Source organism: Phascolarctos cinereus, unplaced genomic scaffold (assembly GCF_003287225.1).
Source record: "Phascolarctos cinereus isolate Bilbo 61053 unplaced genomic scaffold, phaCin_HiC Scaffold_726;HRSCAF=1367, whole genome shotgun sequence".
NCBI classification, from domain to species: Eukaryota; Metazoa; Chordata; class Mammalia; order Diprotodontia; family Phascolarctidae; genus Phascolarctos; species Phascolarctos cinereus.
This window is the reverse complement of record NW_027556098.1, coordinates 287,162,693-287,178,011: the sequence shown is the minus strand read 5'-3', so window position 1 is coordinate 287,178,011 and position 15,319 is coordinate 287,162,693. Positions and strand designations below refer to the sequence as shown.

At 36.2% G+C, this 15,319-nt stretch overlaps 1 long non-coding RNA gene across 1 annotated transcript in view; it reads left to right on the top strand.

Annotated features, from left to right (window-relative positions):
* The first annotated feature begins 2,286 nt into the window (after positions 1-2,286).
* The window catches only part of LOC144454579 (uncharacterized), a 68,890-nt gene continuing 55,857 nt past the window's right edge, over positions 2,287-15,319 (top strand). The window contains exon 1 of the long non-coding RNA XR_013483100.1: positions 2,287-2,438. This is a non-coding gene — a long non-coding RNA (uncharacterized LOC144454579). The remainder of the gene's footprint in view (positions 2,439-15,319) is intronic.

The following is a 15,319-nucleotide window of genomic DNA, read 5'->3' as shown; positions in this document are numbered from 1 at the left end:
TGCCCCATTTCCTGTATTTCTTATTTCCCAGTTGCATGTGAAAACATTTTTTTAAACATGTGTTTTTAAAACTTTGAGCTCCAAATTTTCTCCCTTCCTCCCTCCCCATCCACCCTCATTGAAAAGGCAAGCAACTCAATATAGGTTATACATGTGTAGTTATGCAAAACACTTCCTTAGTAGTCGTGTTGTAAAAAAAATAAATCTATTTCCCTTAATCCTATCCTGCCCTCCCATTTATTCTATTCTTTCTTTTGACCCTGTCCCTCCTCAGAAGTATTTGCTTCTGATTACCCTCTTTCCCAATCTGCCCTCCTCTCTATCATCCCCCTGCTCTCTTGTCCCCTTCTCCCCCTATTTTCCTGTAGGGTAAGACAGATTTCCACACCCAATTGAATGTGTATGTTATTCCCTCCTTAAGCCAATTCCTATGAGAATAAGATTCCCTCATTCCCTCTCACCTTCCCGTTTCCCCTCCACTGTGAGAGACTTTTCTTTTCTGTTTTTTTTGTGAGATAATTTACCCCATTCTACCTCTCCCTTTCTTCTCTGAGTATCATCCTCTCTCATCCCTTAATTTTATTCTCCAGATATGACCCCTTAATCTTCAACTCACCCTGTGCCCTCTATCTATCTATATATACATACATACAATTTTTTTCCTTCAACTACCCTAATACTGACAAAGTTCTCATGAGTTACAAATATCATCTTTCCATGCAGGAATGTAAACAGTTCAATCTTAATAAGTCTCTTATGATTTCTCTTTCCTGTTTACCTCTTCATGTTCCACTGGAGTCCTGTATTTGAAAGTCAATTTTTCTGTTTAGCTCTGGTCTTTTCATCAGGAATGCTTGAAAGTCCTCTATTTCACTGAATGACCATTTTTTCCCCTGAAGGATTATACTCAGTTTTGCTGGGTAGGTGATTCTTGGTTGTAATCCTATCTCCTTTGCCCTCTGGAATATTATATTCCATGCCCTGCGGTCCTTTAATGTAGAAGCTGCTAAATCTTGTGTTATCCTGATTGTGTTTCCACAGTACTTGAATCGTTTCCTTCTGGCAGCTTTAGACATATCATGTTTAAGATATCTACTGGACATGTAGTTCAAGATGTCTTAAAGGCAGTTAGAAATGCAAGACAGGAAGAAGTGAGGGCAGGATAGGTAGACTTCAGAATCAGCATAGAGATCATAATTATATCCATGGGAACTGATCAGCAAGAAAAGAGAAGAGGGCCTAGGACAGAGACTTGTAGGACATTTACAATTAGAGGGCATAACCTAGGTGAGGATCCAGAAAAGGAGACTGAGAAATAGTAGTTCAATACATAAGAAAAGAACCAGGACAGAGTATTGTCCCTAAAAGCTAAAGGGAAATATCAAAAACAGGGGAGTGCTCAAGAATGCCAAATGTTGCAGAGAGGTGAAGAAGAATGAGGACTGAGAAAAGGTCATCAGATTTGACAATGATTAGGTCACTGGTAACTGGAGAGGATAGTTTCAGTGCAATATTGAAGAGAGAAGCCAGAATGTAAAGGGTTAAAAAGATAGTGAGAGAAGAAACAGCTTAGACACTTAGTTTAGAGACTTCTCAAGGAGTTCTGCCACAAGGGCAGGATGGTAATTGAGACGGAAGAATCAAGTGAGAGTTTTTTGAGGGTGGGGAAGACATGAGTATGTAAGTAAGCAGTAAAAAATAAAAGCAAGTAGATAAGAAGATACTGAAGATAATAGAATGTGGACAACAGAAGAATCAATCTGTTGAAGGAGAGAGGATGGAATGGGATTGCCTATGCTGGTAGAGAGGTTAACATTAATAAGGATTAAGGCCACTACTTCATGTGAGACAGGAGTAAAGAATGAAAAAATAGAAGAGAAATGCAAAACATCTCATAAGAAAAACAACTGATCCAGAGAACATATCAAAAGGAGAAAACATAATAATAATCAGACTACCTGAAAGCTATGATGAAAAAAAAAAGAATCTTGATGCAATAATATGAGAAATAATTAAAGAAAATTGTCCTGAAGCATTAGACAAAGAGGTGAAAGTAGAAATAGAAAAAATTCACTGATCACCACCTGAGATTCTATGAGAAAACCCCCCAAGCAATATCATAGTCAAATTCTGAAACCCTTAGCTCAAGGATAAACTATTATGAGCAACAAGAAAAAAAAAATATGGCAATGCCACAATTAGAATCACATGAAACCTAGCAGTGATGACACTAAAAGACCACATGTCTTGGAACACTCTATATCTAAGAGCAAAATAGCTGGGGTTCCAGTCATACATATTATAGCCAGCAAAACTAAGCATGATCCAGAATGAGAAAAAATGGGCATTTAATGAATTGTCAGACTTCCAAGATTTTATTTTTAAAAAATCTGAACTTAATAGAAGATTTGACATACAAGAGTCAAGAGAAATATAAGGTACATATCAAAGATTAATTACAAGGGACTTGATGAGAACAGACTGTTTGCCCTTTTAATGAGTTAATGTGAAATGTATGTATAAGATTCTTATTAGTAATTGGGTAGTTCATAAGAAATATTGGGGGTAGACTTTGGTATGGTATGATTTAAAAGTAAAACCATTTAGGAACAACTAAATAAAAGTAATTATCTTATACAAATGAAGTGTGAGAGAAAGAACCAACACAGGGGAAATTAGATGGGGGAAGGGGTCTAGTAGTTCTGGAAACTTACTTTCATCAGGAATATATGTATATGTATGTATGTATGTATATGTATGTATGTATGTATTCCAGATTCAAAAAGAAATAAAATGCTAAGGGAATAAGAAAGGGGAAAAGGTTAAGGGAGGGATCTTTAGAGGGGAGAGCTGAGGAATAGGTTAAAAGAAGACATAGAAGGGTGTTTAGATTAATGAGAATGGGAGGATAAGGGAGGGTTCTTGGAAGGGGTAGGTTAAGTAATAGGAAAGCAAAGTAGCAGGTAGAAGTAAAGTAAAGGAGTTAGGAGGGATAGGAAATAAGAGATATGCACAAACAAAATAAAGATCAGGAGCAGAATTTGTTAGGGAAAAAGGAGCAGGGGTGGTAATCATGATTTTGGATAAGTTTAAGGCTAAAACAGGTTTAATGAAAAGAGAAAAATAGGGAAACTACATTATGTGTCAACTATATCTATCAGTATTGTTTTGGACTATCTAAAATAACTAGATAGTGCAAGGTTAGAATATTGCTGTGATGTAGGAAATGACAAGTTGGTGGGCTTGGAAAAATATGGAAAAAAACAGACTTATGACAGAAGAAGTTATACACTCTCAGAGAAATAGAGGACAAATTAGTATAGTATGGTCTTAAATTCATGCATATGAATGTATCTGCACTTAATTTTAGACTTCTGGGGTGGGGAGGACGGTGGAAAAAGAACAAAGTAAAAAGTGCACAGCAGAAAACAAAAGAAAACTTGCAAAGAAAATAGGGACAGCTTTCAACACAATTCATAGTGTATATTATATAGGCTTTCTTGAAATGGAAATATATTGCTTTATATTTTTAATCCTCTCATATTCTGCTGTGCACATGACAATGGTTTATTTTTATTTTCTTACTTTGTACTTAAGTTTCAATATTTAAGTTTATAATATGCTTCTTTTCCTTTTCTCATTGTATTTAAGCTTTAGCATTTAAGCATAAATTTAAAAAAATTAAGTCTAAAATAAAAAAAAGAAAGAAAGAAAATTTAAAAAAAGAACTCTCCTGACAAGTACAAGATGGGAAAGGCACATCTATACAATAGCTCATCTGAAAAGAAATGAGAGATTTAAGTTGAATATGAATCAACACTGAGATATGTAAGTTAACTATACATTGTTTTAGACTTCATTTTGAGAAGCCTGGTTTCTAGAAATAGTAGTCCTGTTGTATTCTGTCACCATCAATCTGCAACTGGAGAACTACTGTTTTGAATCCTAAGAAAAATGATGATAATCTAGAAAGCATTCACAGAAAAGAAACAAGAAGGTGGAAGGCCTAGAATTCATGCCATTTATGAATTAGTTGAAGTAACTCACAGGTGTGTAGCATGATGAAAAGAAGGAATGGAGGGGGGTGAACAGAACAGAGGAACAGAACAGTGCCTTTATGTATTTAAAGGATTATATGGAAGACATTTTGGCCTGGCTCCTGGGAGTTAATGTAGCAGGAATATGTAGAATTTGATTTGAGCTTGACACGGGGCAGATGGGGAACTTATTAAAGGAACTTACTAAACTGGCTCAAGAAATTGTTAAGTAGGTTTTCCCTCAGTGGACATCTTTAAGAGCAAAGGCTAGATGGCCACTTGTCAGATATAATGAAGTCCATATTCTTCAGGGATGAGTTGGACTCGATGACCATTGATATCCCTTGCTAGGATTTCAATGTTTTAAAGGTTAATTCAAAAGTACCAGGAAAGTGGGAATTCTATTAGCTCACTTTTTCGAAACAGGAAAAACAAATGTAGGGGAAAAAAACAAAAAAGTCATTACCAGAAAAGAAAACACAACCATTGCCTTCACCTCTCTGCAAAACTGAATTACTTTATACTTGAGCATACATAATATAAGAAAAACAATAAAATATTATAGCAGAATATATGGGAGGTAACCTTAGAGAAGATGCTACCAGCGCCTGAGGGGATTGGAACAGGGACTTTGAAGAAGACAATGTTTGAGCTGAGTTTTGAAGGACAAGAGGAATTCTAAGAGCTAGAGGTGTTGTTGTGGACAACAGGGGTGTCTGATGAAATCATCCACAAAGATCCCTTCAGGTTTGAATGTTATGACTAATTTGGCATTGCTGAATCTTAATTTATATGAACGAGAGAAGAATTCATTTCTCTGGGGTAGAACAAAAAGTAAAACTTTACACCATGAGGTATCTATAGTTTACTTTCAGCAACTCAATTTTATGAACTGTGGGAAAGGGATTAGCTTTTCAGGCTGGTGGCCACTGTTATCCATTGTAGATCTGACATAAGAATAGTTTGGCAGTTGATGTTAAAAAGGGTTATGGTTATAAAAAGTCCAGGATGACCTGATTAGAATTGAAAAACAGTGTAACCTCTAGACTACGGAGGCCATTCAAGTCATGGCTGGGGTACCGCTGAGTAGTAATAACCAACCACTGACCATGGATTTCACAAGCAATTTGTGGGAATTGTGGATGAACTGTCAGATTTTCTTGCTGCCTTCATGGGGCACCTTCAGTTTTCACTGAACACCAGGGTCCAAGCTAAGGGCTATGACATGGTACTCTGGCCTTCCTCTGTCCCAATGTTAGATATTCTACGATTCTGTGATTCTATGACCCTATTTTGATATCAGTATCACTTAACTTTTAGTATTCCCCAGTCTATATAGACTTATCCTCATAGGCCTGTGATACAGTGGGGAAAATGCTGGATTTGGAGTCAGGGGTCTAGGCTCAAATGCTAGCTCAAACTGCTAATTTTGTGATCTTGGGCAAGTCTCTTTTACCTATCCATGTTTTCATTTCTTAATACGTAAAATAATACTGTTAGACTGAATGACCTCTAAAGTCCCTTTCAGCTTTGAAGCTGTGACTCAAAGAATGTTGAAGCTGAAATAGACCTCAGTGAACCATCTTACAGATGTAAAATATAAATAAATTTGAGGTTGAAATGGAATAAAATTATTTTACCCAATGCCATACCCATAAGCTACAGCATTTAGTTTCAAATACAGGAGTTGTTGTTACCACATTATGTTGCTTTCTCTTGAAAGGGTCAGTTTTGGATATTGGCTCATCCAGTATACAATAGTCTGTTTCATGCTTCTCTCCAAATAACTGATGATTTGGGCAGCTAGGTGGTACAGTGTATAGAGCTCCGGCCTTGGAGTCAGGAGGACTGGAGTTTGAATCCGACCTCAGACACTTCCTATCTGTGTGACCCTGGGCAAGTCACTAAACCCCGATTGCCTCACCAAAAAAAAAAAAAAAAAAGAACAAAAAACCTAACACAGCTATAACTGACGATTCAAAACCTATAGCTAACAAGTTCCTATTCAGGAACCAGGTAAAGTTAGAGAACACGGGGATAAGTCACCTTCATTCTACTTTCAGAAATCTCTCCAGTCACAGTAAATTACTTTTCACATGCCAACAGATGACTTGATGTTATGGATTTCAAAATTCTTTAAAGCTGTTGCTGTGATTCTCCTAGGCTCCTTTCACACTTGTAAAAAATAATAACCACCCCAAAAAGAGCTGAACCACACTTCTCACTTTGCAAACACTTCCACAGATTTATTCTCACCTTGGAGCTTATTAGCATACATCTGGCAGGACACATTGCAGCCTTGCTAAACTATGTTTTTGAATTTTATTTTTTTTGCTTGATGATCTCAACATGTGAGGCTGTCGGAGTACCCAGACCCATTTCATCCTACCTTCTCTACTTAATCCGAAGTCCTTAATTAATCTCCAAAAAAAAGTTCACAAAATCTACTCTTATTATCATCACCAAACTGTACTTATTAAGTAATCAAGTGTGAGAGTGGGCCTGTTGGTGGGCCCTGACAGAAGTAGCTTCATTTTGAATCATATATTTCAAAATTTTCCTATACATCCCACAATTGCTATCAGCCTAACAAACTTCAAACTTCCAAATACATGCGTACAAAGTTAGTAAATTTTACTAATCACAGAGTGAGTCTAGACCACTTACTCACTGACTTGCTCCTAAGCTCCCCCTCCCATTCAGTCTCTGAGAATCTACCCAGCAATAACAATTTGATAGAAGGGCAGGGCCCTAGAAGATCTGGGCTCTCAATCAGGATACACAACTCAATCCATGATTCAGTTATCTATGTGCTCTCAGGACGATAGGGTAGAGAAGCCAGGGCACACACTTGTATACCTATGAATGACTGACTCTGGATCCATTCAGCACCTGTGTTGCTTCTTGGTCCCCCCCCCTTATACCATACACTCAAGGTGACATTTTAGACACTGTTCAGAGAAGACTACTGTGGATGTTGACTTGGGAAGTAGTAAGCTCTATATCCATAGAGCTGGTCAAAGAGAGGAGGCTTGATGGTCTCCTTTGGGGATGTTATTGAGGAGAAACTGCTCAGGTAAAGTTTGGATAGATAAGCCTCAATGAACTCCTTATCTTTCAAATTCTGTGATCCTGTCAATTCTAAAACCAGGATCAAAAATGAAAAGTAGGTTGGATGGACCAAGACTTTTTCAAAACTATGACTTGAGGGGCAGCTAGGTAGCACAGTGGATAGAGTAACGGCCCTGGATTCAGGAGGACCTGAGTTCAAATCTGGCCTCAGACACATAACACTTACTAGCTGTGTGACCCTGGGCAAGTCACTTAACCCCACTGCCTAGTAAAACAAACAAAAAAAAACTATGACTTGAATAGACAGATAAAGCAAGTGTTATGTGCTATGTTCAAGACATTATATTCTAAATTAGAAATATTGAAAACCAAAGGAATAATTAATAAAATTGAAATTAAGAAAACTATTGAACTAACAAATAAAACTAAGAACTGGTTTTATGAAAAAACCAATAAAATAGATAAGCCGTTGGTTAATTTAATTAAAAAAAAAAAGAAAACCAAATTACTAGTATCAAGAATGAAAAGGGCGAAGCTACCACCAAGGAACAGGAAATTAAAACAATAATGAGGAATTATTTTGCCCAACTATATGCCAACAAATTTGACAATCTTAGTAAAATGGATACATATTTACAAAAATACAAATTGCCCAGATTAACCGAAGAGGAAGTAAAATTCTTAAATAACCCCATCTCAGAAAAATAAACTGAACAAGCCATTGATGAACTCCCCAGGAAAAAATCTCCAGGGCCAGATGGATTTACATGCGAATTCTATCAAACACTGAAAAAACAATTAATTCCAATATTATATAGACTATTTGGGAAAATAGGTGAAGAAGGAGTCTTACCAAATTCTTTTTATGATACAAATATGGTGTTGATACCTAAACCAGGAAGAGTCAAAATAGAGAAAGAAAATTATAGACCAATTTCTCTAATGAATATAGATGCAAAAATTTTAAACAAAATACTAGCAAGTAGATTGCAGCAACTTATCACAAGAATAATACACTATGACCAGGTAGGATTTATACCAGGAATGCAGGGTTGGTTCAATATTAGGAAAACTATCAGCATCATTGAGCATATCAACAACAAAACCAACAGAAACCACATGATCATCTCAATAGATGCAGAAAAAGCTTTTGATAAAATACAACACCCATTCCTATTAAAAACACTAGAAAGCATAGGTATAAATGGAGTCTTCCTTAAAATAATAAATAGCATCTATCTAAAACCTTCAGCAAGCATTATATGTAATGGGGACAGGCTAGAAGCATTTCCAATAAGATCGGGGTGAAACAAGGATGTCCATTATCACCACTGTTATTCAATATTGTACTGGAAACCTTAGCTTTAGCAATAAGAGAAGAAAAAGAAATTGAAGGCATTAGAATAGGCAAAGAAGAAACAAAGCTATCACTCTTTGCAGATGACATGATGATATACTTAGAGAATCCTAGAGAATCAAGTAAAAAACTACTTGAAATAATAAACAACTTTAGCAAAGTTGCAGGCTATAAAATAAACCCACATAAATCATCAGCATTTCTATATATTACCAACAAAGCCCAACAGCAAGAGATAGAAAGAGAAATCCCATTTAAACTTACTGTAGACATTATAAAATATTTAGGAGTCTACCCCTGAAACAAACCCAGGAACTCTATGAACACAATTACAAAACACTTTTCACACAAATAAAATCAGATCTAAATAATTGGAAAAACATCAGTTGCTCATGGGTAGGAGCTAATATAATAAAAATGACAATCCTACCTAAGCTAATTTACTTATTCAGTGCCATACCAATCAAACTACCAAAAATTATTTTATAGAGTTAGAAAAAATAATAACAAGATTCATTTGGAAAAACAAAAGGTCCAGAATATCAAAGGAACTAATGAAAAGAAATGCAGGGAAGGTGGCCTAGCAATTCCAGATCTTAAATTGTATTATAAAGCAGCAATCATCAAAACTGCTTGGTACTGGCTAAGAAATAGGAGGTGGATCAGTGGAATAGGTTAAATATGCAAGACACAGTAGTCAATGACTATAGTAATCTATTATTTGATAAACCCAAAGACCCCAGCTTCTGGATAAGAACCCACTCTTTAAAAAAACTGCTGGGAAAACTGGAAAAGAGTATGGCAGAAACTAGGCATAGACCCAAATCTCACACCATATACCAAAATAAAGTCAAAATGGGTTCATGACTTAGATATAAAGGCTGATACCATAAGTAAACTGGGAGAACAAGGAATAGTTTACCTATCAGATCTATGGAGAACAGAAGAATTCATGACCAAACAGGAGATAGAGAGCATTATGAAAAGCAAAATGGATAATTTTGATTACATTAAACTGAAAAGTTTTTACACAAAGCCAATGCAACTAAGATTAGAAGGAAGGTAGAAAATTGGGAAAGAATTTTTACAACCAGTCTTCTGATAAAGGCCATTTCTAAAATATATAGAGAATTAAGACAAATTTATAAGAACACAAGCCATTCCCCAATTGATAAATGGTCAAAGGATATGAACAGACAGTTCTCAGATGAAGAAATTAAAGCCATCTATAGTCATATGAAAAAATGCTCTAAATCATTATTGATTAGAGAAATGCAAATCAAAACAACTCTGAGGTACCACATCACACCTATCAGATTGGCCAACATGACAAAACAGGAAAATGATAAATGTTGGAGAGATGTGGGAAAATTGGAACACTAATACATTGTTGGTGGAGTTGTGAAATGATCCAACCATTTTGGAGAACAATTTGGAACTATGCCCAAAGGGCTACAAAAATGTGCATACCCTTTGATCCAGCAATAGCACTTCTAGGGCTATATCCCAAAGAGATCAAACAAATGGGAAAAGGACCCACATGTACAAAAATATACAGCTCTTTTTGTGGTGGCAAAGAATTGGAAATTGAGAGGATGCCCATCAATTGGGGAATGGCTGAGCAAGTGTGGTATATGAATGTAATGGAATACTATTGTGCTATAAGAAATGATGAACAGGCTGACTTCACAAAAACCTGGAAAGACTTATATAGTCTGATGCTGAGTGAAGTGGTGAGCAGATCCAAGAGTACTTTGTACACAATAACAGCCATGTTATGCAATGACTAAGAATGTTAAACTGAACCCTTCTCAGCATTACGAGGATCTAAGACCTCTCCAGAGGCCTCGGGATGGAAAATGCTGTCCACATCCAAAGAAAGAACTATGGAACTTGAATCGCTATCACTTATTTTTACCTTCTGTTGAGTTTTGTTTCATCTTTCTTATGGTTTCTCCTATTGGTTTTAATTTTTACTTACAACTTCAGTAATGTAAAAATATGTTTAATGGGTATGTAAATGTAAAGCCTATATCAGATTGTGCACTGTCTTGGGGAGGGTGGGGGGGAGGAAAAGGGAGAAAAATTTTCAACTCAAAAGCATATGGAAAAAATAAATAAAAAATATAAATAAAAAAGCATTAAATAAAAAAAGACATTATCTTAAGGACTGGGAATGCAAATACAAAGCAAAAGGAAAGACATTTCCTGCTGTCAAGCAGCTTATATTTTAGTAGGGAAAGACTATTATAAAAGGGAGGTTAAAAGTCCCTCTAGAGTCCATGAGTAAAATGTTCATTCCACAGGTCCAATCCACTGATACATTCTAGATACATTAGTCCAAACACAATTAAATTCTGAAGTCAATCAGTTTGCTTGAACTATTTTACCATCTGTCATTTCTTCTCTTCGGATACCCATGGCTACTCATACATGGAGAGCAAGCCATGCTTTTTGCCTCTTAATCCTGGACCTTTTTGTCTAAACTCAGTATCCTCTGAGAGCTCAAACTCATCTCTCCATTCTTAAAAAAAACAAAAAACAAAAAAAACCTCTTCTCTTTTTCACATTAAGGTGTCAGTTCTGATTGTTCTACTCTCAACTTGGACTTTGATCTTACTAATGAATTTACATCAAACTATGGATGAAATAAAGTTTAAGTTTGCAAGCCAGCTAAAGGGATTTAGCGTATAGAAAAGGACCCCTGGAGAGGCATCTGTCTTATAGAGGGAGGCTTTAATGGCAGAATTTCAGATACCTGGAATGAAAATGGGGAAAGGTACATTGGTATCACAGCCTACACCTAATACATGTGACCAGTCCTACAAAGACAGCCTAATTGGGCTAAAGTGTGCCTTAGATGGTGTTGAATTTGGTAATTAGTGGGCAATTATCCTTTTCACAAGAATGTTTACTGTTCCCATAGACCCATCAGTTATGCTGCAAGGTTCAGTTAACTCAACCCTCTCCATGCAAATTTCAGTCTAACCTCAGTGCCTAGCCGAGAAGGTAGGCTAAAGCACTACTGTCCAAAGTGGGAGCCATGACCTGATTTTAAAGGGTATATGATCAGATAGTTACAGGGTGGGAAGATGAGAGGGTAGGAAGATGAATTACATCCCACTCCTCTTGCAATGGCCAATGTGAGGCTTGTTTCTTTCCAGTGTACCCACACCAGCTCTTTTGTATGGGCACTACTCCATTCCCTCCTTACCTCTGATGTATACATTTTCAAACTTCTTACCAAATCACCCTCAGCAGTAGCCATGCTTGGGTTATTAAGGGAAATTATCTACCCTTCTTACCCAAACCAGGTTCACCACTTGCTCCCAGATCCCATTATAGATGTGGCAGGTCAGATGTCAAAGGATCAGATCTATGATTCAGGGAAGTACTACGCAAGAACCCTTCTCTCCCCACACTTTCCACTTTTTATTTAGCTAAGATGGTCACTTATGGGTTGTGAGCCAAAACCCAACTATCATTGTATTGTTGTTGTTCAGTCATTTCAGTTACGTCTAACTCTCTACAATTCCATTTGTTTTGTTTTGGCTTTTTGACAAAGGTATTAGAGTGGTTCGCCTTCTCTAGCTCATTTTAGAAATGAGTAAACTAAGGCAAACAGGATTAAAAAATTTGTCCAAGGTCACAAAAGGCCAGATTTGAACTCACAATAATAAATACCCGTGACTTTATGCCCAGCACTCTACCCACCTCACCAGCCAGCTACCTAATCATTGTAATGTTTTTCCCCAAAATCTTCCCTTCTATACAACCTCCCTTTGTTCATCAATGGCACAACTATTATTCTAAGCATCCATATTCCCTACCTCAGTGTCATCCTCAACTCCTCACTGTCTCTTACTCCCCATATTCCATTTTTTATTTTTCCAATTCTACTTCCACATCACCTCTTATAGGTATTCAGTTTACTTCTATAACCACTATGCTGGTACAGGTCCTCACCAACTCTGGTCTAGAATGTTGCAATAGATTCCTAAGTTGGTCTCTCTGACCTCAGTTTCTCCCCACACCAATCCTTAAGTGAGGATAAGGCCATGTTACTAACCTAATTAACTCCAGTGGCTTCCTAATGACTTTAGAATCACATACTATTTCATGTGTGTTTAATCATGTTTTCATTTCTATTTTCTACACTTTTAACATAAATAATTAATAGTACAGTAGTATATGCATATAATTCATAAAAAAAGATATATGTGCATATTGGGGTCTATGCTCATTTTCCTACTGATAGGAATATGAGATAAAAAGAAAAAGTTTGTGAAGACCACTAGATTAAGTCTTTTTTTTCTTCTGTACCCATGCAAAGTTTGTCCCCGGAAAAGGCAGAACATTCTGTAGGTAAAACTTTGAAGATGCATGTATAAAAGTCAAGCTTTCATCAAGCTTCTCTTAGAACTTGCCTCAAAAATAAAAAAAAAAAGATAAAGAATGAGATATGTGTAGAGTGGAAATGATTACGTATAAAACTTTTCTTGGATTAAAGGTCAGACTTCAGACTCTATGGTAAGGACACATATTGGATGTCCTTCCTGATTAATCTATAAGAATCAGAGATGAGGGAAGAATAAATTATCAAAGAGATTAATTGGGTTGGATTTGGGAGACTCATGGTTTGAATGCCTAATGAACTGCATTCTCTCTGTTACTGTTGTGGCATAGAGACTGGCCTTGTGGCTTAGAAGATCCATGCTGATTTCCCTGGGAGAAAGCAGGATTTCTGTGAATCTTGTCTATTCCAGGTACAAGTTACCTGGCTTCAAATGCAGGTGGTATCAGATCACAGTGATATTCACTGGGGAAAATATAAGGGCCAGACTATTTGTTTTTCTCTACCCCATGTAAGAGTGCTGTTCTAAATGATCTTGTTAAAGAAAAAAAAAAATTAAAATCCTTTAAAAGGACAAATGTGGGATCAACTAAGTGCTTGATACGAAGTTACACAACCATATAACGATATAACTTTTCCCTTTTTCTCTATCAATCCTCTTGCCCTGATCCTTAACCTTCTTACTTTATCGAACAACTTACTATCTTCTGGGAATTGTCCTTGAATCCAAACTGGCTGTCTATAGTTTGTTCCTTCATCTTTAACTACCCTACTATGATACATACATATTGAATTAATGTCTGTAGTTCTGAGTTGCTATATTTTCTCCCATAGGAAGAAAACCTCCCAGGGGAAGCCCCAGGTGTGCAACTCAGGAATCATTGCCATTAAAACTATACCATTAATGCAACATCACCAAACAGCATGGAGCACAGCATCTAGGTAGATTTCCCAAATTAAAATTTACATCTGCTATTTCAAGAAGCTATTGGCCAACTGTTTTTCCACTGAGACATTTGTAGTCCAAAGGAAATGTTACTGTAATATAATTTTGTGGTTACAATTAGCATCCTAGACTAATTTATTTACTTTCTGAAAAAGCTTTACAGCAATAGCTCCAGGAGAACTAATACATGATTTTTTTTAAAAGGTCCTTAGGGAACACAAACAAACAAACAGATATGGGACAGGTAATAACACATAAAACTCAATACTGGATGACAATGTTAATCAAAGGTAACAACAAAGGCATATATAGCTGTGAAGGTGAGAAACAATGACAGAATTTGATCCAAAAGCTACACTTGTAACACATGTACACACATATGTGCATATATACACATATATACCTACACAGAGTATGCCTGCATGTATATATCTATATGCATATATATATATATATATATATATATATATATATATATATATCTTTATAGGCATGCATATATATATATGCACATATATACATATACACACATGCTATTATTGTTCAGTCATTCAATTATGTCTGATTTTTTGCGACCCCCAAAGACCATAATATCTTGGCAGCGACACTGGAGTTGCCATTCCTTCTCTAGTGGATTAAGGCAAATAGAGGTTAAATGATTTCCCCAGTCACGCAGGTAGTTAAGTATCTATGGCTAAATTTGAACTTAGATCTTCCTTACTCCAGGCCTAGCACACTATCCAATGAGTCTCTACACACATACATATGTATTTATACACACATATACATGCATGTAATAATAAAGAAATGGAAAGAATGCAATTTGAGTTAATAACTATATGAAACACAGACCTTATTTCTAGAGTTTTTGGTTTTGACACTCTAAAACACAAATTAGGATCTAACAACTTTAATGTCAAATTGCACAGAATCTCAGAGGCCATATCCTTTAGAATCACCTCTACAATGTACTCAGCAAGTGGTCACCCAGCCTTTGCTTGAAGATTTTCATTTACAGGGCAGCCATTATATTTCATATGGGGACAGCTCAGTTAGGAAGACTTTTTAAAAAAATAGATTTCAAGTGATATATTTTGTTTTTATGTCACAGATTATTTTAAAATTATGTTTTTGCTCTTGAAATTTTAGTTCAGAAAAACTGATCAGTGCATTAAGAAGAATATGACATTATAGGCAAAGTTTCACATTTGTGGACCTGTGTATGACCTGTGTATGTGCAAAGGAGGAGGGAGGGCAATTAGGATTTTTTTTTAGTCAAACTGAAAACTGCCTTTCTGTAACTTCTTTCTATTGTCCCTAATTCTTCCCTTTGTAGTCAAAAAGAACAGATCTAATTGTTTTTCGGAAGCATAGTTCTTCATGTATTTGAAGACATCTACTATATTTGTAAAGATGGCTATTGTTTGTGCTTCTCGAGGCATACCATTTGACTTTGTTGTTTATATAGACTTCGTATAGATTTGAGGACATACAAAACACCATGCCTGCATGTTGTCTCCTTTCATAGAATCCCAGAGTTTAAAGGGACCTCT